The sequence below is a fragment of the Schistocerca cancellata genome, chromosome 4 (genome assembly GCF_023864275.1).
Source record: "Schistocerca cancellata isolate TAMUIC-IGC-003103 chromosome 4, iqSchCanc2.1, whole genome shotgun sequence".
In the NCBI taxonomy this organism is placed as follows: Eukaryota; Metazoa; Arthropoda; class Insecta; order Orthoptera; family Acrididae; genus Schistocerca; species Schistocerca cancellata.
Genome location: NC_064629.1, coordinates 860,968,130 through 860,996,111, shown reverse-complemented (window position 1 = coordinate 860,996,111; position 27,982 = coordinate 860,968,130). Strand labels below are relative to the sequence as shown.

Below are 27,982 nucleotides of genomic sequence, written 5' to 3'. Positions count from 1 at the left end.
GGGACCAGCTCTGACGTCAGATCCAGCCCAGAGCCAGAATCCAGAATATAAAGCGCAAGTTACAAAATTGTGGGCCATCTTGCTTCACACAGTGACTCTATGATACCCTCCGTAACTGATAGGTGCATGTATCAGGTCGGAGGGGGTCGAACATTATACTGAAAAGTGGGCTCATATTACCAAGGTCTTTGTAAATTTAACTCGCTTTTGTAATCACTAAATAACAGCACTTATCCTATCAACCAGAGAAGTTTCATTTCGTTTTCTCCTCACCTTATTTTTGCCAGGCATCCGCAAGCCACTGTACAGTGCATGGCAGAGGGTACTTCATGCCAGTGTTAGCCAAGTTTGTCCTATTACATTATATTTAGTTGTATCTCATGGATTCCGTGTACTGTAGTCTCCATGATGAGAATGGAAAATGTATATTTAATTTAACTAAAGGTCAATACAATGGAAAAACTTTACACGTTTGTATTAGAGCGCTACTTCTAAACTATCGTAAAACATTAATTTAAGAGTTTCTGTGAATAGAAACTGTTAATACTTTATTCTGCTCTTTCATATTTTACACTAATAAATGTGATTTTAAATGCTATTGTTTGTTGTATGTTAAAGTTCTTTAGTACTGTCCCTAACACTGATTATCTGATATTGCTTGTTTTTGTATTGCATTAGTGTCAGTAACATTTAGACATTGCTTGTTTTTACGACATTTATAATAATTAATTATGCCTATTTTTGCTGTTTTAAGCAATACAATAAAGACACGTTCTTGTATAACCTAAATGTGTGCGTGTTATGCGTTTCTGTCTTATCCTCATGCCTTGATACAAAGAGGAAAAATATTAGATTTATTTTAAAACAGTATTTAAAAGCAGTGCTGTACTTAAAAGAAGTCTCCATATGGAATAGTCACTGTGTATCATTCCATAGGAAAGAAAGAACAAAAAAATCTTTAAAATTCAAACGTTTAGTAATTTTCTAAATCTAAACTCCGCCCGAACAGGCCATGAAGGACCAAAGGTACCAACTGGCCGCCGTGTCATACTCAGCCCACAGGTGCCACTGGACGCTGATCTGGCGGGGCATGTGGTCATCATAACGCTCTCCCGGCCGTATGTCGGTTTACGAGACCGGAGTCGCTACTTTCCAATCAAGTAGCTGCGCAGTTTTGCCTCACAAGGGCTGAGTGCACCCCGCTTGCCAGCAGCGCTCGGCAGACCGGATGGTCACCCATCAAAGTGCTAGCCCAGCCCGACAGCGCTTAACTTCGGTGATCAGACGGGACCCGGTGTTAAAACAGCGGGAAGGCCGTTGGCCACAGACCTTTTCACTTTCTAATATTATTAATAATCACTTTTCTCTGATAAGTACTCTATCCAGTCTCCTATGTGGTTCGGTAACAGCTATTCTGTGAATGGTTCAAATGACTCTGAGCACTATGCGACTTAACTTCTGAGGTCATCAGTCGCCTAGAACTTAGAACTAATTAAACCTAACTAACCTAAGGACATCACACACATCCATGCCCGAGGCAGGATTCGAACCTGCGACCGTAGCGGCTCCAGACTGTAGCGCCTAGAACCGCACGGCCACTCCGGCCGGCATTCTGTGAATGTAAAAAAGCTATTAACAAATTTTCGTCTTTGAGCTTTCCGACAGATAATCATACAGGTCTTGTGTAAATGGGTTGCAAGTCAGGATTCACCGGATTCTTGCGAGTTCTTGTTATATTTAGTATCCTGAGCGCCTTTTGTGAACTGAAGGAAAGCTTATACAAAGGGCGTTCAAAAAGTTTTGCACAGTCGTCTTTAATTTTTAAATTTTTTGCAGGAGGAGAATGAAATTTTTTGTGAACATACTTGGAACATTTAGCTATACATTGAGCCTACTCAATGTAGTCTCTATCAGCTGTGACGCATCTGGCCCAACGTCGTTTCATTGATGTAAATGCACTTTGGTAAAATTCTGGGGATTGACTTTTTTCACCATTGCTTGACACAGGAAATAAGGTCTTCCTCACTATCAAATCTTTTACATCGCAGGTGGGCCTTCAGACGAACAAAGAGGTAACGATCAGACGGAGCCAAGTCCAGACTGTAGGGAGGATGAGGAACAATTTTCCAACCCATTTTCCTGATTTTCTCCTGCGTCCTAAGAGCTGTATGGGGTTTGGCATTGTCATGGTGTAGTCTGATGAGCTAACTGTACCAGTGATACCACACTACCCAATGACAAACGAGTCATTTCAGCAATCTGTCGTGTCGACACACATCTGTCATTTTGGATGATCTGATCAATGGTCTCCTTATTCAAATCACTCACTGCCGTCGATGGTCTACCGCATCGTGGATTGTCCAGTAGAGAGAAATCACCTTCTTTAAACCTCCGCAACCACCGCCGGATGCTGCTGCGATCCACTGTGTTTTCCCCATAAACAGGGAGCAACTTCCTATGAATCGATGTGTCAGAGTCGTCGCCAGTCTTGAAGAGGAACTCTATCACCGGCCGTTGTAGCAACCTGACATCTACTTCACGGTCTATTATGGCTCACCTGTAAATAAAAGAAAGTGCTTTTATAGACCAACTTATAGCTAAATGTTCCAAGTATGTTCACACAAAATTTCATTCTCCTCCTGCAAAAAAATAAAACAATTAGAGACGACTTTGCAAAAATTTTGAACACCTTTTGTAGTATACCTTCTCAGGTAAATTAGATCTATATTGCAAACATTTTATACTGAATTAAAAAATCACAAGAACAAAAATAATTACAAATGATTAACAATAATTAATGTAAAGTAATGAAATTTCACGAATAGGTGTCTAGGTAACATATTTAAGTGATTAACATTGCGAGACCACGGGTTAATGCAAGCGCGATATAAGCCATTGTAAGTGTGAAGTTGCTGGTACATTAATAACCGGTGTAATCGTCAGAATGTTGAATGCAAGCATGTAAACGTACATGTAGTACAGGTTCCGGATGTTAGTTTGTGGGATGGAGTTCCATGCCTGTTGCACTTGGTCGGTCAATGCTGTTTGTGGTTGACGCTAGAGTTGTCGTCCGATGATGTACCATATGTGGTCGATTGGCGACACATCAGGTGGTCGGGCAGGCCAAGCCAACAAGTCGACACTCTGTAGAGCACGTTGGTTACAACAGTGGTATGTGGGCAAGCGTTATCCTGTTCAAAAACACCCTATGGAATGCTGTTAATGAATGGCAACACAACAAGTCGAATGTCCAGAGTGACGAAATTTGCAGTCAGGGTGCGTGGGATGAAGACGAGAGTGCTCCTGCTGTCGTATGAAACCGCACCCCAGACCATAACTCCAACTATAGGTCCAGTGTGTCTAGCACACAGATAGGTTGGTTGCAGGGCCTCCTCCTTCGAACCAACACTTGGCCATCACTGACACCGAGACAGAACCAGCTTCCATCAGAAAACACAAAAATGACCACCCTGCCCTTCAGTGAGCTCTCTCTTGACGCCACTTTCGTCGCAAATGGTGATGGTTTGGCGTCAGTGGAATGCACGCTAGAGGGAGTCTCGCTTGGAGCTGTCCTTGAAGTAACCGATTTGTAACAGTTCGTTGTGTCACTGTGGTTCCAACTACTGCTCAGATTGCTGCTGGAGATGCAGTTCGATGCGACAGAGCCATATGCCGAAAGCGACGGTCTTTCCTCTCGGTGGTGGCTATCTAAAGCCCGGTTTCTTGCTAGCGCACAGTCTCGTAACGACCACTGCCAATACTCATGTACAGTGGCAACATTCCCCTCCGAGTCTTTGTGCAATATCGCAGAAGGAATATCCAGCTTCTCGTAACACTATTACAAGGCCTCGTTCAAACTCAGTGAGATGTTGATAACGGCGTCTTTGTCGTCATTCTTGACTAATATCAACTTACCACGTCCAGTCTTAAAGGTAACTAGAGCTCACGACCGTTACAGCGCATATTTAAAGGAAACCTGATTTTCAGCCTCTTAGTAGCGCTACAACTTCCGCTGTTCTGGGACTGGAGCGAAATTTGAATAGACATTATCTTTCAGATGCAGAAACACGCCTGCCAACTTTCGTTTATGTCGCACAACTCCTTCTTGGTGTTGCAATTTTTTCCGTCAATATATCTTTAGCCAAGTAACTGACTTTCTCAAATTCTATTTCTTATATTTAACTTTTTTAACATAACATCGTTGTGTTCTCTTAAACGAAGAAAATGTTTCTACCCTAGTTAGACTTCATTTATCTCTAGCTTCCTAAGATCTAATCTGATCAGATTTTCCAATTCGTAAGTGTATCAATTTTTGCAGTGGTATTCTTTCTTGTTTTTTCGGCAGATGCATGGATAGTCTGCCTGCATGTGGGTGTGACCAGGTTGAAGTATCTTATGATGAATAACAACCAGCTTGTAACAAGTGTTTTTGCTCGAGAAATATATTCAAGAACATGACTGAGAAATTAATATTCCTTTTCTGGAAACTGCAGGACTCTCTAAACATGTTGACCTCAACGACGTCTTCAGGCAATGACAGAATATCCTTGAGAATACAAAAAGCTATTTTATTTTCTCCGTAGCCAGCAACAGCTTTATTCCACATGTAACACTGAGCGGATTTGTGCTTGTCGGTTACATAGTACTCAGTTAAATTGAGAGTCCATAGCGATCGTTTATAGGAAGCTATCGCACTGTACAAAAGTGGAGTTGGTAAACACTTATGCAAATCAAAGCATAGGAAATAAATATTTCAATTTTCTTTATTTTTCTCTTTGTCGATTTTCTTCTTCTCGTAGTTAAATTATGCTAAAATTAAATGAACTTTCTTTTCTTCTTATATTTTAGTTTTTTTCCTCATTATTGACATTGGCCATTCTAGGAGAGAAAACGATGAAATATCTTTCACCAGTGTGTACGTTGGTTAATGTTGCATGAAGTTTTTCCGTGTTTATGATGTCACTTAGTCTTCCGGAAGCCATGCTCTGTAGTTCCCGTTAAAGTTTGGGTTCGGTTTTTCTTATATATAACACTTGGTGACTTTCTTTCTTGATTACGTAAGTATCTCAAATTCATGAGAAATTGACGTTGGTTAATACCTCCAAATAAATATGGCAAGAGCAAGCCCTTACTGCTTATTCTCCCCTGGGCGGCAGATCAGGTGTAGAAATGTGGACGCTGTGCTCTTGTTATGTGATTAACATCGAACTGATACACATTGCTTTCTGTCATTCAGATAAGATAAAAACCAGGAGCCAGCTGTGTCTACTACTCCATATCTGACTTATTCATTCTGGTGTATCATCTGTCAAAATAAATATAGCCTGTTCAGTTGATGGTCCATTATGAAAACCAGAACATTTGCTACTACCTATGTTTCGCCCCACTAAGTGTTTATAAAGTCTACTGTACACGAACTTCTCGATTTATTAGGAGACCCTGGCAATAATGAGATGGAACAGTAACTTTTTTCGAATGTTTTTCTCCTTTTTTGTGAAACAGCTTGACATCAACATATTTAAGCCTCTCTGGAAAAATACCTCCTTGGAAAGATTCGTTACATAAGTAACACAATATATTAATAGCTTCAGATGAACGACATTTCATTATTTTGCTACTGATGTGATCATAACTAGTTGAACATACGTTTCTAAGGTAACTGAAACACTGAAAACTTCTTTTAGAACTGTAGGATGAAGGTCAATTTCATCAGTCTCCTTTTGGTAATCTTTTCGTAGGAACTATAACTATCAGCTGAGGAAGTATTCAAATATCGATTATCTGCAAAAGACAGAAAAATGCTGTAAAAAGATCTGATATTTTTGCGCTGTCTTCGATGAGTTCATTATCTACCTGTAAAGCAATTTCTTCGTTTTCTTGCTTTGTTTCATATGCCTAATACACTCCTGGAAATTGAAATAAGAAAACCGTGAATTCATTGTCCCAGGAAGGGGAAGCTTTATTGACACATTCCTGGGGTCAGATACATCACATGATCACACTGACAGAACCACAGGCACATAGACACAGGCAACAGAGCATGCACAATGTCGGCACAAGTACAGTGTATATCCACCTTTCGCAGCAATGCAGGCTGCTATTCTCACATGGAGACGATCGTAGAGATGCTGGATGTAGTCCTGTGGAACGGCTTGCCATGCCATTTCCACCTGGCGCCTCAGTTGGACCAGCGTTCGTGCTGGACGTGCAGACCGCGTGAGACGACGCTTCATCCAGTCCCAAACATGCTCAATGGGGGACAGATGTGGAGATCTTGCTGGCCAGGGTAGTTGACTTACACCTTCTAGAGCACGTTGGGTGGCACGGGATACATGCGGACGTGCATTGTCCTGTTGGAACAGCAAGTTCCCTTGCCGGTCTAGGAATGGTAGAACGATGGGTTCGATGACGGTTTGGATGTACCGTGCTCTATTCAGTGTCCCCAGTGGTGTACGGCCAGTGTAGGACATCGCTCCCCACACCATGATGCCGGGTGTTGGCCCTGTGTGCCTCGGTCGTATGCAGTCCTGATTGTGGCGCTCACCTGCACGGCGCCAAACACGCATACGACAATCATTGGCACCAAGGCAGAAGCGACTCTCATCGCTGAAGACGACACGTCTCCATTCGTCCCTCCATTCACGCCTGTCGCGACACCACTGGAGGCGGGCTGCACGATGTTGGGGCGTGAGCGGAAGACGGCCTAACGGTGTGCGGGACCGTAGCCCAGCTTCATGGAGGCGGTTGCGAATGGTCCTCGCCGATACCCCAGGAGCAACAGTGTCCATAATTTGCTGGGAAGTGGCGGTGCGGTCCCCTACGGCACTGCGTAGGATCCTACGGTCTTGGCGTGCATCCGTGCGTCGCTGCGGTCCGGTCCCAGGTCGACGGGCACGTGCACCTTCCGCCGACCACTGGCGACAACATCGATGTACTGTGGAGACCTCACGCCCCACGTGTTGAGCAATTCGGCGGTACGTCCACCAAGCCTCCCGCATGCCCACTATACGCCCTCGCTCAAAGTCCGTCAACTGCACATACGGTTCACGTCCACGCTGTCGCGGCATGCTACCAGTGTTAAAGACTGCGATGGAGCTCCGTATGCCACGGCAAACTGGCTGACACTGACGGCGGCGGTGCACAAATGCTGCGCAGCTAGCGCCATTCGACGGCCAACGCCGCGGTTCCTGGTGTGTCCGCTGTGCCGTGCGTGTGATCATTGCTTGTACAGCCCTCTCGCAGTGTCCGGAGCAAGTATGGTGGGTCTGACACACCGGTGTCAATGTGTTCTTTTTTCCATTTCCAGGAGTGTATTCGGAATAGGTTTTATCTTGTTGCTGCCGGAATTTATATTTTCTTGAAAGTACATAGATTTTGAGCCTCTGATGACTTTTATTAGCTGGCCGATGGGGCCGAGCGGTTCTAGTCTGGAACCGTGCGACCGCTACGGTCGCAATTTCGAATCCTGCCTCGGGCATGGATGTGTGTGATGTCCTTAGGTTAGTTAGGTTTAAGTAGTTCTAAGTTCTAGGGGACTGATGACCTCAGATGTTAAGTCTCATAGTACTCAGAGCCATTTGAACCATTTTTTGACTCTGCTTAGTATTTTAATGTGCAGTTTGTGATCTACCAGTGACACAAATAGGATCCCCCACTAATAATGTAGAATCTCAAATCCATAAACGTATCTTGTGGTCGTTGGATGTCCAGGATTAGTGATCTACGGCCCCATTTTATTTCTGAAATGGTAATTGAGGTTGGATGTAATAAACAAAAAATTACGGAGTGTTTGTTTATTAGGCTTCTATGCATAAAAAACGAAACAAGTGAGATATACTGAAATATCACACTGTATCTGTGTTGCCACCTTCACATTACGAAATAAAAATAGAGCGCTACATTGAAAAACGTACACTTGTAACTGCAAAAGCATCTGCTTGCTACATCCGTTCATACTGTGCCATACTGCCACGCCCAGTTGAGGAGTTTGCTTTTAATATGGAGACTTGTGAAGATGTTGGTAGCATCAACTAAGTTATTTGACAGAATTACATTGTATTCTGATTCAAATTAAGTTTAACGTAATTTTAAGTTACGCTGATGGCCAATCGTATGAATAATTCAGTGCATCCGAATGACATGTAGAGTCCCTCACAAACTGCCGATTCAGTTAGGATGCAAATCGTGTTTTATCAACCTGTTGGAAAGGAGAGTTGAAGGTATAAAACACACATAAATAAGCATCATTAAAATAAAAATCAGTCAGAATGTTGTTGTGATGTATGTCAAACGATTCCACTTGATCAGAAGGTTAAGAAACTAAAATTGGGTTTTCTTCTTGGTAAAATGTGACGAGAGTTAACTATGTAGCTTTATCGCTATTTTTAATTAATTAATACTAATCAAAACATCGCCTTTTATCCCTTTCGTGCTTAATCGGACACATATGTCCCTGTAAAGTAATATGCAATTTTAAGCGTCGGAAATTCTATATCTGACATCGTTCTAGTGCTAGCATGTAACGAGATGCCTTTGGAAGTCGAAGAAAAATTCTATGGATCATGAGGTGGATATACAGACGTCTGTGAGCAGTCAAATGAGGCAGCGTGTGTTTACAGGTGGCACAATGCGTTTCTTTCACGAAAATCAGATCGAGTCACAGTCTTCTCCATTCCAAGAGTGTCTGAAGCGGCTAATTGAGTTTCCTTATACATCACAGACATTGTTTTGAAACATTACTACACACCTCAGGTATTCAACTGGTTTGTAGATGATTTATATGTAGTGGGACGTATTTGCCCCAGAAAACTTCATGGAATGTAGGAAACATTGATTTGTGGTATGTCGAACGCATCATCAAGTGTTATGTTGAAAACGTTTGTGCGATATTTCACGTTTTCCACTGCCAGGAGAATAAATGTGTTTTGGTACTGACTTGTTATACTTTTTCCATATTTGACATATTTGCAGTCTTCACAAAATTGTTCTGAAATTAAAAATTTAACTTGGAAAATCCTAGGTCGACATTAAAACGTGCATCTACACTACGCGATCAAAAGTATCCCGACACCCCCAAAACATATGTTTTTCATATTAGGTGCATTGTGCTGTCACCTACTGCCAGGTACTCCATATCAGCGACATCATTTGTCATTAGATATCGTGAGAGACCAGAATGGGGTGCTCCGCAGAAGTCACAGACTTCGAACATGGTCAGGTGATTGGGTGTCACTTGTGTCATACGTCTGTACGCGAGATTTCCACACTCCTAAACATCCCTTGGTCCACCGTTTCCGATGTGATACTGAAGTGGAAACGGGAAGGGACACGTACAACACAAAATCGTACAGGACGACATCGTCTGTTCACTGGCAGAGTCGGCCGATACTTGAAGAGGGTCGTAATGTGTAATAGGCAGACATCTATCCAGACCCTCACACAGGAATTCCAAACTGCATCCGGATCCACTGCAAGTACTATGACAGTTAGGCGAGAGGTGAGAAAACTTGGATTTAATGGTAAAGAAATACTCACCTCGTGCTTCCATTGAAAAACGTCAATAGCTTCAAAAAGCCTTTTTAAAAAGAGCGTCAAATTTAAGATGAACATTTCTTACGTATCAGGTTTGGTGGTATTGGTTAATGGAAGCTGTACTGCGCAAAACCTATGATGTCACTGTGTTTAAGAGACGTTTCTGACTTGCAATTAATGTTAGTATTCTTAGGCATAATTTTTAAAGCTGAAACCTATAGCAAAAAATTTGAATCACAGTATGAGAGCTGTTATACTAAATTTATATGATACTAATGAACCGGCAATGCTTCGCTACAGTTGCTAAATATGTATTGGAATTACGTCGCAATCTCCTTCTCCCCACTTTCTCTGTCCATCCTCTCCTCCCCCCCCCCCTTTTGTCCATCTCCTCCCCCTCCCCCGTCCTCTGTCTCTGTCCATCCCTCTCTCATCCCTCTCTCGATCCATCTCCTCAGCACCCTCCCTCTCTCTCTCCATTTCCTGCTTTCCCCCTCTCTCTGCTCATCTCTTCCTTCCCCTTCTCCGTGTCTATATCCTCTCTGTTCTTCCTATCTGTCCGTTTCCTCTTCCCTACTCTCTTTGACCATGAGCCTTGTTTATTTATCTTGCAAACAAATCCTTGATGTGGAATTTTAGTCGCTTAAAATTAATGGGTAAATCGTTTGCGATCTTTGGCACACAGGCTATGAGAGTGAGCTGCTGGTTCTGTGAGGATAATTGCTTCAGAGAAAGTATTTCGAACAGTTTCAGTCTTCGTACGGGTACCAGTACAATTTTCTGGATAATTCAGATTCCGTTATAGTATTCCAATGATAAACCAATAAGCCGTAAAAACAACTTCCCTGTTTTCTATTGGAAACGATTCCAGGAACGAAAACAAATCAGCACGTTATTGTGTATACGAATTCTGTTTAAAACAGTGTATAAGAAGAAAAAATAGATATATGGAAGAAAAAATTTGATTAATGTTTAAATGCCAGAATGGGATTTTCACCCTGCAGCGGAGTGTGTGCTGTTATGAAACTTTCCTGGCAGATTAAAACTGTGTACCGGACCGAGACTCGAACTCGGGACCTTTGCCTTTCACGGGCAAGTGCTCTACCATCTAAGCTGTCCAAGCACGGCTGACGCCCCCTCCTCACAGCTTTACTTCAGCCAGTACCTCGTCTCCTACTTTCCAAACTTCAGAGAAGCTCTTCTGCCAAGGTCCTGAGTTCGAGTCTCGGTCCGGCACACAGTTTTAATCTTCCAGGAAAGTTTCAATGTTTAAATGCTGTTACCGCAGTTAAAACTGACTGCGAGAAAGGAAACTAAACCTCAAATTTTCACAGTACAGCACACCACAGCACATTCTTTCTCACAGGCGTTTTTGCCAGAAAACCTGCACATTTTGGTTTAAAAACTAAATAGGCTACGTCCACCTGAATGTTCGTTAGATTGTAGTGTAACAATGTGATGTATAAGGCGCGATCAGAAAATTTTGCTAATAATATTTCCCTACATATATAAAATAGAGAAATATATATAGAAAATAGTGAAATGTTGTTTGCAAAAAGCTCGAAAAGTCCTTGACTGATTTATAAAGGGCAATCAAAATGTCTCCGTTTGCGGGCGTTGCTGCAACTTATATGCAACAGGCGGGTGTATAAGCACCGACATACATGCAGGGAATTAGTTTTTCATCGCGTGGGACTAGCCAAGCGGTCTAAGGCACTGCAGTCATGGACTGTGAGGCTGGCCCCGGCGGAGGTTCGAGTCCTCCCTCGGGCACGGGTGTGTGTTTTTGTCCTTAGGATAATTTAGGTTAAGTAGTGTGCAAGCTTAGGGACTGATGACCTGAGCAGTTAAGTCCCATAAGATTTCACACACACAATTAGTTTGTCATTCCATTTCACTTGAAGCTATGATCGAAGAGATCGCAGTGTCAAAAACCTACGAATACCAGTCACTGAATGCTGACCCTTATTTTGACGGAATGGGAGGTGGTATTCTCTCTACACGTCGGTCAGGGGACCTGACGATGGCTTAGTGTAGCGCTGAAACTGGTTGCTCAAATAAAACAACAACCAGAAGTTTAGGCGGCCGAAGGTATTTTGATTCGATATTTTATATTGAACAGCCGAGGTCCCGCACCCATCTGTATAAAGGTGGACTTACAGAGATAAAAATGTGTTTTTTCGTCCCGAGCTTCGCTTTCGGGGTTCTCTCCTTACACCATCCCGTGGCAGAGATCGTCCACAGACTCGCCGTATTTCAGCTACTGAGGAAACTATTCTGGAGGTTATACACCGAGAACCCCAGCGAAGCAACGAAGAACACTTAACATAGCAACGCAGCCGTGTGTCTCGCAACGCACCGTCGTTGACGTTCTGCATGAGCATGGGTTGCACCTCAATCATTCTGTAACGCAACATCTGCATTCTGCACACTGCCACGTCTTCGGATGCAATTTTGTCAATGGTACCAACAGCAACAGGAAGCCAACGAAGACTTCATAAACATTGTAATATGGTCGAATGAAGCAGCGATCACTCGTGAGTGTGTATTGAATATTCAGAATGCCCACCGTTGGTATGACATAACTCGCACGTCACCCACGTGGATATCAAGTTCACTTTCACATCAGCGTGCCAACGGCCTTGCCGCAGTGGTAATACCGGTTCCCGTCAGATCACCGAAGTAAAGAGCTGTCGGGCTGGGCTAGCACCCGGATGGGTGACCTTCCGATCTGCCGAGCGCTGATGGCAGGCGGGGTGCAGTCAGCCCTTGTGAAGCAAGCTGAATTGCTACTTGATTGAGAAGTAGCGGCTCCGGTCTCGTAAACTGACAGACGGCCGGGAGAGCAGTCTGCTGACCACAGGCCACTCCGTATCCGCATACATTGACGCCTGTGGGTGAGGAAGACGCGGCGACCGGTCGGTACCGCTGGGCCTACAAAGGCCTGTTCGGACGGAGTTTTGGCATCAGCATGTGGGCGGAATATTGAAAGACTGAAGTGTGTGTCCCATCGTGTTTCCTGGCCGGTTGACGCACGAAACTATCACGCATTCCTCCCAGACTATTTGCCTGATGCACTGGCAGATGTTGCACTTCATGTTCACCGGCCGGTGTGGCAGAGCGGTTCTAAGCGCTTCAGTCTGGAGCTGCGCGACCGCTACGGTCGCAGGTTCGAATCCTACCTCGGGCATGAATGTGTGTGATGTCCTTAGGTTAGTTAGGTTTAAGTAATTCTGAGTTCTAGGAAGGAGATAGGTCCCGTAGTGCTCAGAGCCATTTGAACTTCATGTTGCCCGCATCTCGTGGTCGTGCGGTAGCGTTCTCGCTTCCCACGCCCGGGTTCCCGGGTTCGATTCCCTGCGGGGTCAGGGATTTTCTCTGCCTCGTGATGGCTGGGTGTTGTGTGCTGTCCTTAGGTTAGTTAGGTTTAAGTAGTTCTAAGTTCTAGGGGACTTATGACCACAGCAGTTGAGTCCCATAGTGCTCAGAGCCATTTGAATTTGAACTTCATGTTCGGCAGAGGTTATGGTTCCAACATGATGCGGCGCCTCCACACTTTGGAATTAATGTGCGACGGTATTTATACAGAAATTTCCATGGAAATGGAACGGACAGGGAGGTCCTCTTGTATGGTCTCCGCATTCACCTGATCTAAATGCCCTGGATTTCTTCCTGTGGGGACATTTGAAGGAGCATGAGTATTCTATTCCGCTTACACATGTGGAAGAACTGATAGCGCATTTTCATCCTGCTCTTGCATTTGTGAGTGCAGCCATGTTGCGAAGAGTCCGCAGCTGTATGATCCAACGGGTAGTGCAGTGCTTGGACGTGAAGGGAGGTCGCTTTGAGCATCTGCTCTGAGGACAACGTATTCTTTTGTAAACGTCATACGGTCATCACTGTGGAAATTATTATTGTCATTGTTTGATAATGTGTTTCGTTTGAGCGGACGTACAGCATGTAGTATACATGACTAGTAGATGTTGAGTTATTTAACAGTGTAATAATCTTCAGCATCTCGAAATTTATATAATTTCCGTAGTTATTCTGTCCTATGACAAGCCATTTGTTTCAGCTGTCTATTTATGATTTGTATGGTTACGTTTTTGTGATTTTCAAGACGACAAATCACTGTACTATGTAAATGCTGGATACGCATGGCTTAAGAAACGGTGTATACTATAATATTACCTGGCAGAATGAAACTGACTAATAAAAACAAAGATGCCTCAACCAAGAACCGAACTGCACCAACTGCACAGCGCTACCCCCATATGCAGACAGAGGCAGGTACCGTATATGTGCAGATGATTACAGTGTTGTCAGACTGTCAATCTTTCACGTCCATTTAATTTACGGAAATATGCAGAGGACGAAATCTTGTGAGAGACAGTTCCGTATTGCTAGTATGTGAAAAATCGTGCTGCGAAGCCCATGTGCGCGAATTTTTCTTCACCCCCCCCCCCCCCACCCTCCCACAGATTGCGTTTATTTCGCCACAAAACAGTATAAACAGTTGATAGTAAAGCAGAAACAATGTAAAGAATACAGAACGTAATCAATTGCAACATGCATAACGGTAGACGAAAATGTTCTTTTTTTTTCAACTTAATGGATTTGTACACACATTCTGACAACTGGTTAATGAGCTGAGTGTTGGGTGTGACCAACTCTGGCACCAATACAGGTCTGACAACGATGGAACACGCTGCGAGGTGGGTGCTGACGTGATGCAACCCGTCCCCCTTGTCCATCCAGGCATGCGCTATGGGATTCAAATCAGGAGAACTAGCAGGCCACGCCATGCATGCATTGGGCCCACAGCACCTCGCAACAACTGAGCATGAGATCCCAAGATCTCCTCGCGGTGCCTGATAGCAGTTAAATCTTGCTGACTCACCTATACAATTTCATGAAGAGATGTTCGAGTGGTCAACATAATCCCTGCTCACATCATTAGGGATCCTGCTCTATATCGGTCTCTTCCCACAATGTTTGGGGCCCGAAATCGTGTTCCGCGTGTCCTCCAGATGCAAATCCGTCGAGAATCACTCTCCACACCATATAGGAACTGGTCTGTGAAAAGAACATTGGCCCACCGTTCGACCGTACAGGTGGCATGTTGACGGCTCCACTCTAGACGTCCCGTTCTGTGAAGACAACAGGTCTCCAACAATAAAAGTAACTCTGCTGAAGCCTTCTGTACACCGTTTGCCGCGCTTCTCATATCACACGTGGTCGGCCCTGTCCTGGTCTCCGGAATACAGTTTCAGTCTCTATAAGATGTCGCATCATCCGAGAAACAACACAACGATTCACATTAAGCCATCGGGTCACATCAGTTTTCGACTCTCCTGCTTCCGTTCTTCCTATGGACCTCCACAGCAGAGAGTCTGTAGGTGTCTTCTCTGTGCCATACTGCACCGTCTGTGACTGCGCACACGGCGATTGTGGATGTGGGACTACCATGCAAACTCTGCCCCGTTTGATAGTTGCCCTGATGTCATTGCCGCCGTGGTTGTCCGTTGATCGGCATGCCGTCTTCCGTGCAGAATATGATCGTAACATCTGTTGACAGTTATGGTTATATCGTGAATTAGACACAGGGCAGCGAATAGCAGTTTGTTGCTTTAATTTTGGATGTCAATATATATAGGGGAATAGTTGGTAGCAAAAATGTCGAAAAATTCTTGACCAATTTACCTCATATTGTAACAATAATGTACCTATAATAATTTTTTTCTTTATGTATTTAGATAAATGTTTCTTTCTGAATTTATGTGGAATAATGGAAATATTATTTTAATTTTTTTCTTTTCGTGTCATGTTAAAGAAACTGTACACAACTTTTGAAATGAATGTCATTACTTATGTTAGATTTTAAGCAATTTGATAATCAAAGGAAAATGTATTTAATGTTAAAACTATTGTAAAATGTGTAAATTGTAATTTAAACACTAGGTCCATACGTAGGTAATGCATTAGAATATGTGTAGTAGAAAACCTGTGGTGAATACCCTACCTGTAGGGGCGCGGGAAAAGGTGGATGCAGGCGAGCGCGGGAAAACGCACACTGGCGCGGTTCGGCACAACGGGCTCAGTGAAACAGTCGGAGTTGAGTATCGGTCAGAGGAACATGTACTGTACCGAGGAGGCTATCTAGGAAAAGTGGATTCCATTGAGCCTCGGATGGGCCGATTCCGACGACTACTTGGCATGGCTATTTCCTCAGGCACAAAATTGGAAAGATTACGACGCTAAGAAGAATGAAAGTGCCGATACTGTGAGAGCCTTAGCCGTGCTTGTATGTGTGCTGTGCTGCCCGCTATCTCGCTGCCAGCCAGCCGCCGCAACTACGTGCACAGGTCAAACATTTATTTCATCTTTAGAAGTGTATCTGTGTGGACCAGTGTTGAAACTGTTCTAACTGTTCAATAATAACGTGACTTTTACCAGAATTGCATTAGCCATCACTTATCCTTATCATTGACCTAGACAGGGTCCTTACCATATATTGTGCAACCCGAGTATCCCGAACTGAAAGTTTACAGTTAGTATTAAATTATCTGCAGATCGATCTATGCTATAAAGCAGTTTGAAAGTTAGGAGTGCAAATGTAAAGGTTAGTAAAGAATATCAGTGTGATTAAATTGAAAGATAAATTTTGAATTGAGCTAGCAATGTTATTTAATTCATTTGAGACTGAAAGAATGTTAGTCAATTACTCCAGAAGCGTGACAAAAGAATAGTAGTCCATAGGTTGATAATTTTGAGTGTTAATGTACCTTCAGGACTTACTAGTTTCAGCATAACGACCGTAACAGTTTCAGGGCCCGCCCCCCCCCATTCTCTTGCCTATTCTTACACATTTTGAAGTGTACTGATCAGAATTGAACAGTAAAATTAATTTCTATATTAAACCTAAGTATATTAGTGTTTTTTCCAATTTTAATAGTGACATTGTATGTGTGTTTTCAAAATTGCTGATTCTAGGGTAATCTATGCCCGATTTCATTCTGATCAATATACAAAGAGCAGCTCGTAGTAATCATTGCTGTGTGGTGTTGTGTAAGTTTAACTCATCCAAATTAGTACAAAAGAAGAAAACTTTAGCTCATTAGATTTTTCCTATGCCAAACTCTGCCATATAACGCAGCAGTTCTACGTGTTGTTATGCTTGTACATGCACACACTTATACAAGGAGAAACTCACTCAATGCCTAATTAGGCTGGCGACCGTATTATTAATCATTGGCAATATCTACTGTGTGTACTTCTTGTCCATGCGAACGCATAATTGTACTTTACATTTGCTTGACGCATCACTGTAGTTACTGACTGAATAAGTCCGAATTGCTTCCATTAGGTACACGCGGTCAACTTATGTACTAAATCCTTGTTTACAAGGTGAAGCCCGTGAACTTATTACAGTACAGGCTTTATTGAGCTAACGCACGTCCGACTGGGCGGTAGTGTTACAATATTTTTACACGATACACTAATGAATATTTGGACAGACATAGTCTATATTTTTTCTTAGTGTACGTATAATTTTACCTTATAGTTCATGAAGGAGTTTTCAACAAAAGCAGTTGCTAATATATAGGTAGAATGGGCGTAATCGATCCTGGATCTATGAGAAGAGCGGCGAATTCAAACCTTATTATATAGTTTCACCCTGTCATCCCTTGTGTCTCTAGATACGAAGTAGAACCTTCTCTTAGTCTTAAACGATAGCCTCATTCCTTTTGGAACTCAGATTTTAGGTGCATTTAATCTGCCTACGCCAGTTAATTTCTTAAGAAAACAGTTTTGAAGATAGCCTATGAATACATTACAGAATACATTATATTTTTCTATTTATATCAGGTATGCAGTTTATGTCTTTCCAGTCTATCTTTCGTACATTATTCCTGTATTCCTGCACTCCTTTTTCAGTGCCGTTGTAGTTGCACTATTCTTTTAGTGCCGTTGTAGTTTTCCAATTATTTCTACTGACCGATGCATTAAACGTTAACAGATGACCGTTATGGAGTGAGAGGTCATGAAATACAAGACTTGCACTATTACTTTGCAGTCTTATTTCGTCTATAAAAATGTTGTCAGTGGTTGTGTTGTTAGTTCCTGTAACTATTCTTACAATTTGTATGAGGATAGCCGGATTATATTAAATGGCTCAAGTAGGAAGGTGGGGTAAAGTGGCCACTCTAAGGGAAATTTAATCACCATCAAACTATGGTAATTGGTCGAAGTTTTCCACACGTTTTGAGTCTACATGTTATAAGGTGCCACTTTACACTTATTTTAAGTAAAAAAGATGGTTCAAATGGTTCAAATGGCTCTGAGAACTATGGGACTTAACTTCTAAGGTCATCAGTCCCCTAGAACTTAACTACTTAAACCTAACTAACCTAAGGACATCACACACATCCATGCCCGAGGCAGGATTCGAACCTGCGACCGTAGCGGCCGCGCGGTTCCAGACTTTAGCGCCTTTAACCGCTTGGCCACCAAGGCCGGCTAGTAAAAAAAAAGAAAATAATGTACAGGAAACATTTGAATTTTTCTGAAGGCTTATATAATGAACACTTTTCGTTATCTACAGAATCAAAGTGGCTAGTGCCATAGCAGTACTGTCTCCTGTTCCACCCACTGTTACAACATGATCATTCTTTCCTGAAGCTTTGCACCTTTTGGCTCGAAGAGGTTTCTGACCTGGTACTTCTTTCTTAATTTTTTAGCAGCAGCTGATTCACACCTCTTCCGTCACTACTCCTTAACAGCAGGAGTTCCCTCCTGTTTCCTAATTTCTCTGAAACCACTGATTTCTTGTTGAAATCCTGCTGTACCTTGGCTACACCAACATCTAATGTAGACTCTTCCTTAACTGAGATAACAATTCAAAACCATTTTTCGCACCAATTTCGAATGTGTCAGATATTTTTTTCTTTTTGTGGCTCCTGTTCCCACTATCACTTTTCGTCACCCTGCTTGCCCCTTAATCTTCCCAGTTCTTTGCTAGCACTATGAAACTCTCCTTTAAGGGTCACAATTCTTCCATCTTATTCAGTTATTATTCTGTCTCATGCACAGACTCTACAGTACCACGAAGAGTCTCATTTACATCACCATTTCCGATGACATAACACTGACTCACCACCCCGTCCCCTCTACCCTCCCTCCGACAGAAACCATTTAGCCGCGGTGACTTTTCACGGTTCACGCGGCTGCCCCATCTGATGTTCGAGTCCTCCCTCGGGCATGTATCTGTGTGTGTGCTGTCCTTAGAGTAAGTTAGTTTAATTAGTGTGTAAGCCTTGGGACCGATGACCTCAGCAGTTTGGTCCCATAGAACCTTACCGCAAATTTCCAAGAAACCAATTATCATTACAGCTACACTGTATTCCAGTACTAACTTTCCTAAGGCGTCTCAAACAGTTCGCACACATGTTTGTTTACAAACAATAGGAAAAATTCAGTTATTCTCTTATTTTATGTACACTGTACAACACAACGTAAGAACTACTTTTTCCAAACCCCGTAAATGTCTACTGCAGAAGTTTGAAATTTAGCTCAACGGTGCCACCAACCTTCCTCTGTAATAATGCGAAAGCGTGGCACCCTGCGACGTCATTAGGGCTCGGCTGCACTTCAAACAGCAAATTTTGAAACATGCGAATAAAAATCAAGAGATCAGAAGTTCATGTGAGGCGTCAGCAGTGTCAAAGGTTGTCGACAAAGTCGTCCTGTTGCTCATCGGATTACGAACTGTCACTGTCGACCGATAACTGTGCCTGAATCAACGCTCCAAGTAAGGAGTGTTTTCATTGACGCTCTTTATGTCACCCCTTAAGACCTTTACGTGTCAATTATGAGTGTGACTGAAATATTTTCCTGGGTTACCCATTAGAAAATCGTGTAATTTCAACGCTGGGCATAGCGGTTCCAACCTCGAGCACAGAGATGTCAAAAGGAGTGAAATGTTCGTAAGAGGGGGTATGACAACCTTCCCATCGAGTGGCACGTCTATAGTGGCGTTGGGTGGAATTGTGGTGAAATTTAGTGTCGGTGCGGCAGCACTAACTTACCTTCAACTCACATGGAACTCTTAGCTCTTGCTGTTTATTCGCATGTCTCAACATTTTGCTATCTGATGTGTCGCCGAGGCCGAGGTTGACGTCGTAGATACCACGCTTTTGCATCACAACAGATAAAGGTTGTAGGGACCTTTGAGCCAAATTTCAAACTTTTGCATCCCAAATGGAGGCAGTTATGGGGTTTCGGAAAGGTGTTGCACGGTGTAGTACGTAGCGTGTATAGTTGTCAAGTCAAATAAAACGCAGTTGTGTTAATTTACTGATCTCTGGAAAGCGAAAGTTTAGCTCTCAAGACGCTTACAAACAATACGAATTTTGAAGTATGTTTTGAATTACAAAATCCACAAAAATAAATTTTCAAATACTCAAGCTTCACCGGATGCTAAACTATGTATTAAGAATAAAATGTCTTTAAATATTACCTTGAATCCTTATGAAAACTTACATTACAGCACTGTCACTCAAAGATAGACTGTCCAGTCACATTAATGTGACCCCCTGTCCGAAGCCTTTTGGTGCACATCGCAGCGAGACGTGCAGGAAGAGAGTCACTGTCGTTCTGGAAGGTACCGACAGGATTGTGGAGACATGCCAACTCCAGTGCCGTGCCCAGATGCGCTGGGTTTCTCGGTTGAGGATCCCTGGCACGAACAGGACTTACCGATTCTCGATTGGGTTTAAATCCAGGGAATTTTCTGGCCAGCTGAGTATGGTAAACTCATCCTGGTGATCTTCGAGCCACGCACATACGCTGCGAGCTGTGACACGCTGCATTGTCCAGCTGGTAGATGCCATCGTGCCGAGGAAAAGCGAACTGTATGTATGGGTGGACATGGTCCCCAAGGATAGATGAATATTGTATTGTTCCGTTGTGCCTTCTAGAATGACAAGGTTACCCAGTGAATGCCATTAAAACATTCCCCACAGCATAATGTTGTTGCAGGGTGTTTCACGCCGTGCACGCCAATGACAAAATGTCCGATGGAGCATAAACGTGATTCATCCGGAAAATTCACCTGTCACCACTGAGTTGACGTCCGGTTGCGATACTGACGTGGAAATTCCAGCTTTCGTAGCCGATGTATAGCAGTCAGCAGAAACAGGCGACCGCTGCGAGGGTCCATTGCAGCAATATTCGCTGAGCGGTCGTTGAGAGGACACTGTTGGTAGCCCCTTGGTTCACCTGGGCGGTCATTTACTCAACAGTTGCACGTCTGTTCGCCCTTACACATCTCCGTAGCTGTCGTTCACCCCTGTCATCTATGGACCGTGGTACACCACAGTCGACAGTAGGTGATGGTCACAGTATTACTGCACCGTGCATTACCCTCGTTCCTATTCCATTCGTGTACTGACTGATACAAAAATGACTGCCTATATAACACTGCATGCGGTCTAATCTCTTAACTTGGCTGGCCGCTGTGACCGAGCGGTTCTAGGCGCTTCAGCCCTGGACCGCGCTGCTGCTACGGTCGCAGGTTCGAATCCTGCCTCGGGCATGGATGTGTGTGACGTCCTTAGGTTAGTCAGGGTTAAGTAGTTCTAAGTCTAGGGGACTGATGACCTCAGATGTTAACTCCCATAGTGCTTAGAGCCATTTGAACCATCTTAACTTGGTCTTCCTCAAGTACCAGTTGTCTAAACTTACCCAACAGGGATTCGCGCGATTAACGTGGCATTTCTTTCAAAGATTCTCATTTAAGTTCCACGAGCTCCTGTGTTACACTTTAGTATGGACTGGGACGATGATATCAGTGCATCTCTGAATTGTGTCGATGCCCGTTATCTTGTTAACTTGATACGGACTTCAAAAGCTGGAGAAATACTCCATAACTGGTCGTACTGACGTATTGTGTGCAATTTCGCATTACCCTTACATCATATGAAGGGCTTATTTCAATAGTCGTACAAGTCCATTACCTCCGCTTCTCTGCCTATAATGCTTCTGAAATTAATAATCCAAACAAACAGAAAGAAAAGTTCATCTCTAGCAAGGAGCCATATGCTTGAATATTACTGGTATCTCAACTGCAGATTTTTTCAGCGCTCATTTAATTTTAGGACTCTATATCTCAAAATGAACAAAAATGAACTTATACCACTATTGAAATGAGCCCTTTATATTCAAGTATAGAACTGACGTTCCCTCTTACAGATTTTAGTTGTTAGTCCTAACTCATACAAGTTCTCACCGTTATCCCTAGACATTTAAACAATGCTCCAGATACTCGCCACTAATCTCGTAAGTGACTACTGAGGGTTCTTCCTCTTTGTTATAGACTTTATCTTGGTCAGATGAGTCATACTTTCTGCTCCGTCACGGCAATTTTGACTTCTATGACGTCTTCCCTACCGACCAAGCAAGGTGAGAGTGCTTAAGACACTGGACTCGTATGCTGGAGAAGGACGTTTCAAATCCCCTTCCAGCCATACACATTTAGATATTTAGGATTTTCACAAAATCGCTTAAGGAATGCCCAGTTTCTTTCCGCACCCCGAGTTTACAAGTCTTCTCTAACGAGCTCGTCGTCATCGACGGAAAGATAAACCCTATTACTCCCTCTATACCTTCAGCTACGTCTGTACTCTGCAAACCACTGTGACAGTGGGTAGTTTCCATTGTACCATGCGTTAAGGCTCGGTCACGTACAGAGCGGGGATGAATGATTGCTAAAATGCGACTGTGTGTGCTGTAATTAGTCTAAACGTATCTTTTCAACCCCTACGGGAGCGATTCATGGGGGGTTGTAGATTAGTCATTTAATACTCTTTCTTAAAGATCTGTAAGTCGGCTTTCGCATGATACTTGAAGTGTATCGTCAAGCTTATGCCAGTTACGTTTTTTTCTGCAATTGTGTAACGCTCTCCCATGGGTCAAACAAACCTGTGACCATTTCTACTGCCCTTCTTTGTATATATTCCTGTCTCTAAACACCGCGTTGTCGACGGTACGTTAAACCCGAAGCTTCCTTCGTTCCTTCCTTCCTTTCTACACGGGGCCTTCAATAATTAATTTAACACTTTTTTTTCTCCTTGGCCAATTTAGGTTGAAAAAATGCAGAATTTGTGTGGGACATCGTCGAACGTTTCCACTTGAGCCCCTAAAGTTTCATGAAGTTCCGAGAGGTCGCGACGCTTAATGCTGCCTTAAAAATGGCGCCTGTAATGGTGCGTTCCAAGCAGAGAGGGCATTGTGTCTCTTTTGACGGAAAAACAGAGGGCCGTAGATATTCATAGGCGCTTTCAGAATGTTTATGGAGACATGGCAGTGACAAAAATGCACGTCAGTCGTTTGGAGAGGCGTTTGTCATCATCTCAACAAGTTCTCGCAAAATGTAGCCTTGGAATCCTGAATAAAACGAACCTTCTTTCAGAAAAAAAGTGTTGGATAACTTACTAAATACTCCTTGTGTATATTCAGTATCTCTTTTTAGTCCTATTTGTTAGGGGTTCCGAACACTTGAGTAATACTCTAGGTTGTTTCAGTCAGGAGTTTTGTAAGATATCAGCTTTGCAGGCTGGTTGAACTTACCCAATACCCTACCAAAGAGCCGAAGTCTGTCCCTACTTTTAATACGTCTGAGCCTACACTGCTGACCCAAAAACACTATGTTCACTTCCCCACCACTAGAATGAATGCCGCCACGTGGCACTGCGGGCACGTGACGCGGCAAGGAAAGAGTGTAAACGAAGTAGACATGGATATCGAATCACTGTAGTGACGATATGGCTCCGAAATGGGGAAAATACTCTGACACAAGTGATTTTGACAAAGGACGTATAGTTATGGCCTGGCATCTGTGAACGAGCATCTCAGAAAAGGCGAAACTGCTCAGGTGTTCGCGTTCTACTGACGTGAGTATCTATGGAATGTGGTTCAAGGACGGAGCGTTTCCGTATTCTCCCAAAGATAATGAAAACTTGAAAGTGCAAACCGAAAATGTTTTACACATAAAAGAACTTAAGCACCTGAGAACCACTTTTACTGCATTAAATAATGAAAACATGATATTAAAACTGAAATTCAAAAGACAAACAGAACATAGCTTGTTCTTTCAAGTATTAAAGTACGTCTGTAAAAACAAAAGTATGCCTCAATAATTCACGTATACAACCAGTTCTATTATACGCATGTGATACCAGGACTCTTACAAAAAGGACATGAAACCCTCAGAGTCTCTGAGAGGAAAGAGAATAACAAATCCCAAGATAAACGTATAACCTATTTAAAACCCTGACACCGTACCAAACATAAAAGCTAAAGAGATTAAGCAGATTGCTCATGAAATGATATCAAAAGAGAACTGAATCATAAAGATTTTGTTCGAGGAATCCCCAGAAGAAAGAAGCCCACAACTACTGCAGAGGATGAGATTTTTAGGCGATATTTTCAGCATTACATATTAGAGGAAACAGTATATGTTTGAAAAATATTGGTTAGTCAGAAGCAAAGAGCTTACACAGCACCTAATGGTTTTGGAATAACAATACTAATAATAGCAATAGTTAAAAATTTAGAGCTGTGGAAAAGAGAATAGCATCGCAGATGACAGATGTCTAGTGAATATTTCTTCAGGGGCAGGGTTGTCCACGTAACATTCTCCGAACATATACGACAATCAGTTGAATGTTAAAGAAAATGAAAGCGAAAGTATGGGTGATGTGAGTTTCTGGAGTGCTATCTTTGCCTGTGTCAGCCATGTTGTCATGATTTTATTCAGGTCGCTGTTGATGGATCTGAATGATAGCCATACTGATAGCTAATAGATAAAAATGTAACATGTTTAGCATGTTACAGTAGGTCTTTGTAGCTGGTAAATACGAAGAAATTAGAGTGCCTGATGCAAGATTGTCACTGAATTTGCTGCATTATCTATGCGTTGGTTTCACCGATTTAATTTAACTTACTGATGGTAGTGGTTCTAGTTCCTAGTAACAACAGATGTAGCCACATCTGAAAAACGCTAGAAGCAGGTTGCTCAGACCTGAATTCTCTTGCAGGACACTAATGTAACCAAAATTTTCTTTTTCAGGAGACTCACGTAATTAGCGCGCTGGTGGCGGGAACTGGTATGTTCGTTTTCATTTACTTTCTTTGTGTAGATTAGAAATTATGTCTCGGATTATTATTTAGTTACGAAGGTTTTACTTTGATTATTTGTTTTTATTAATATTTAGAATTTTGAGACATTGAAGTGTAATTGGATGTACATTGTTTTAGCTGAACGAAACATCCCTGGTCTTGTATTTCTAATATTCATTGTATGTAATACAACCCGCTTTAGAATGAAATAATATCAATAACATATGTGTCACAAAATGCTGCTAAATTTTCTGGTTTATGTCATGCTGACATTCACATAGAAATCGAAACATTATCATCTCGAACCCGTCACTCACTGAAGCTTCCTCTACACATAGACAAAATTGTCCAAGCTACAGACTTTCGAAAAGCATTCTATACTTCCCCCTCTGCCATCTGATAAAAATATGCAACCATTTGGATGGATCACAAACATCTTAACAAACAGAACATCTTCTTCAATGACGAGTCTCTTTCAGAAGTGTACATAAATGTGCCTCAGAAGCGAATAAAGATAGTTTCGTACAAAATCTGTCAGAAAGAAAGTACACTCTACTTGTACACTTTATTCTATCTTGTACCCACGATTTTCTGTAGGGAAATTGTAACGGAGACCTGAACATCCTACACGAAGAAACATACCTGATACAGCCTCGTATTTTCCGTCCATTAATAGTTCATAGATATACTTTTCGTTCCGTAAATCGATAATGAGGTTATCTTCCAGATGCAGAACATCTCTAAGAAAGAAAAATACAGTAATAAATTAGTAGTTGTGCAATAGTAACTCGGGAACCAACTCTTAAGACTACTATTTGATGCATCTGAATTTAGAGACATGTGGGAAACGACAAAACTCAGTCAACAAATGAACTGATTACAAGCAAATGTCTCAATTTGAACCAAAGCTCACATTGGTAAGCAGTAATTGGCAAATGGTAAACAGCGAATAGTAAATGGTGAATGGTAAATGACAAATAAGAAATAGCAAATGGTGAACAGTAAATGGTTAATGGTACATGGTTAATTTAAATGGTTAAATGGTCAATGTAGAACGATGGTCAATGGAGAATTATGGTCAATGGAGAGAATGATGGTCAACTGAGAATGATGGTCAATAGAGAATGATGGTCAATGGAAAGAATCATGCTCAATAGAGAGAATGGTGGTCAGTGGAGAATTACGATCTGCTTAATTGTAACAGATGGTCCCCCCAAAAATTGTGACAAATTTCCACAAAGTTTTAACAAATATCCTAGAAATTGTAACACTTTTCCTGAAACTGTAAAAAAATTTCCAGTAATTATGTAAGAAAATTGCCCTTTCTGCTGTCACATTATTTAAATTTCATATTTACTATCTCTCTACCCTGTCACTAAATTTCATCTCACATAGATGTGTCCACAAAATATTTCAAGTATTTACTCCTGTGCCTCATCATTAAATGGCGTCTCAAAAAATTTAAAAACAAAAACAAAAAATACTTCACCCTTTTTCACCACGTTCAGAAAAAATATAAACAGTTGTTCACTCGAACTCTTCTGTCATTAACATACACATGCATACAATAAAAACGCTGTTTTCTTTAGTGTAGGCTCACTTGCTGCGAGACAGAGAGCCCACTGCAGTGTGAGGAGTTACCTGTGGTCGTCTCAGCTATCCTCATAAGAAACACACACAGCTCATGCCAGCTCTGTTAAAAGGGAGAGGCTGTCCAATGTGATGCTCCATGTAGCAGGCAGAGGAAATGGGAGGCAGAAAAGAAATATTAAAAAAAATTAAAAATTAAAATTATTATAACTCTTTCATACAACGTTATACATAATTCATTATTTAGCTATATTATCTATATTTTTATAGGTATTTAAAATAATCGCATTACATATATTACATTTTTCAAATATTTTCAATAAAACCAATCATCATCATTTTCTGTACTGTAGTAACCCCACACTACTGTATTCACTTTACCAGTATCAACCTTTGCCATCCAGTGCAGATAAGGAAAATTTATGTTTTCCACCACAAAGCTTTTGACAGTTTGTGGAGGTAGCCATTCAAAACTGGCCACCGCAAGATGTATCAACATTGCCCATCTATATAGGATACTCGCATCCAGGTAAACTATGTAACATTCGTCAATTTTGTCATGATAATCGGGCATGAGTTTTTGTTGGGGACTGCCTGTCTGCAAGAACAATGAATAATTCGCTGTCTGATGCCTCATTCTACAAATTGGAGCTCTTCTATATATCAATAATAAGCTGCAATTCTACTTTAGGACTTTTCATCAGAGCACCCCATTCCAAGCCAGGCAAAGTAATATAATGTCCAGAATCCAATTCATATGTTTTAAGGCAATCACCGTGAAAATTTTAATACATGTCACCAAGCAGTAGCACGTCAAGTTTCAGTTATTAATCTAGATATTCACCATGTGTTTTACACTTGAATTTATTCCGTGAACTGCAAGCTCTTTGGTAAAGTCTTCGTTACTGTTTTGAATGTTGAAAAACTTTTAAACTTCTCGATTGAGATCGACGATCTTCCAACAGGAAACGATTCGTTGCTCACATACTCTTATGGCAAAATTTCCTTCTGATTAATAAGATTAATCGCTCTGTCGTTGTAAAAATATGTTTTCATTGTCTTGAGTTGGCCTAAGATACACACTTTTTAGTGAATAGATACATTGTAAATTTATGTTTCATCTCTTCTCTTGGTGCAATATTGGAATATTCTTTGTGAATGATTTATTATTTTCCTTGATCTCTCTATGGCCAGAACTTAATTTAATTTCTTCATTGCCATCTATTTGCATTTGTTCACAAATGCTCATGCTCAGGATACTCTCATTGTAATTGCTCAGATTGTGGAATACGATGGATACGGTACAGTGAGGTCCATAGTTCACATTGCAACTGGAATGTGCTGTACGTTGGTTCGCGCCGGTGAAATAGCTGCGATCTCTGTGTTTACCATCACCTTCCTCAAACAGTTTCCTGCAGGTATGGCAAACCTCTGCTGAGTGAAACGCTGACTCTTCCTCAGAGCTTAATGCCATACTTTTATTTTTTAATAAAAAGGCGTTCACAGTCTCAGCAATGGCATAGAGCTGTTCACTGAAGCATTGCAAGCTATCCTTGCATCTGTACAATTTAAACTTAGACTATTTCTGTTCATAGTTGTAGTGTATATTTAGTAGGCAATACGGAATGCTTTATACAAATAAACCTCATCAGAATTTGTACTAGAGTGAGCACTATTAGTG

At 42.0% G+C, this 27,982-nt stretch overlaps 1 long non-coding RNA gene across 1 annotated transcript in view; it reads left to right on the top strand.

Annotated features, from left to right (window-relative positions):
* LOC126185036 (uncharacterized) overlaps positions 1–24,698 on the top strand; it is a 1,000,382-nt gene extending 975,684 nt beyond the window's left edge. Inside the window, exon 3 of the long non-coding RNA XR_007536933.1 lies at positions 24,662–24,698. This is a non-coding gene — a long non-coding RNA (uncharacterized LOC126185036). The remainder of the gene's footprint in view (positions 1–24,661) is intronic.
* Positions 24,699–27,982: the final 3,284 nt, after the last annotated feature.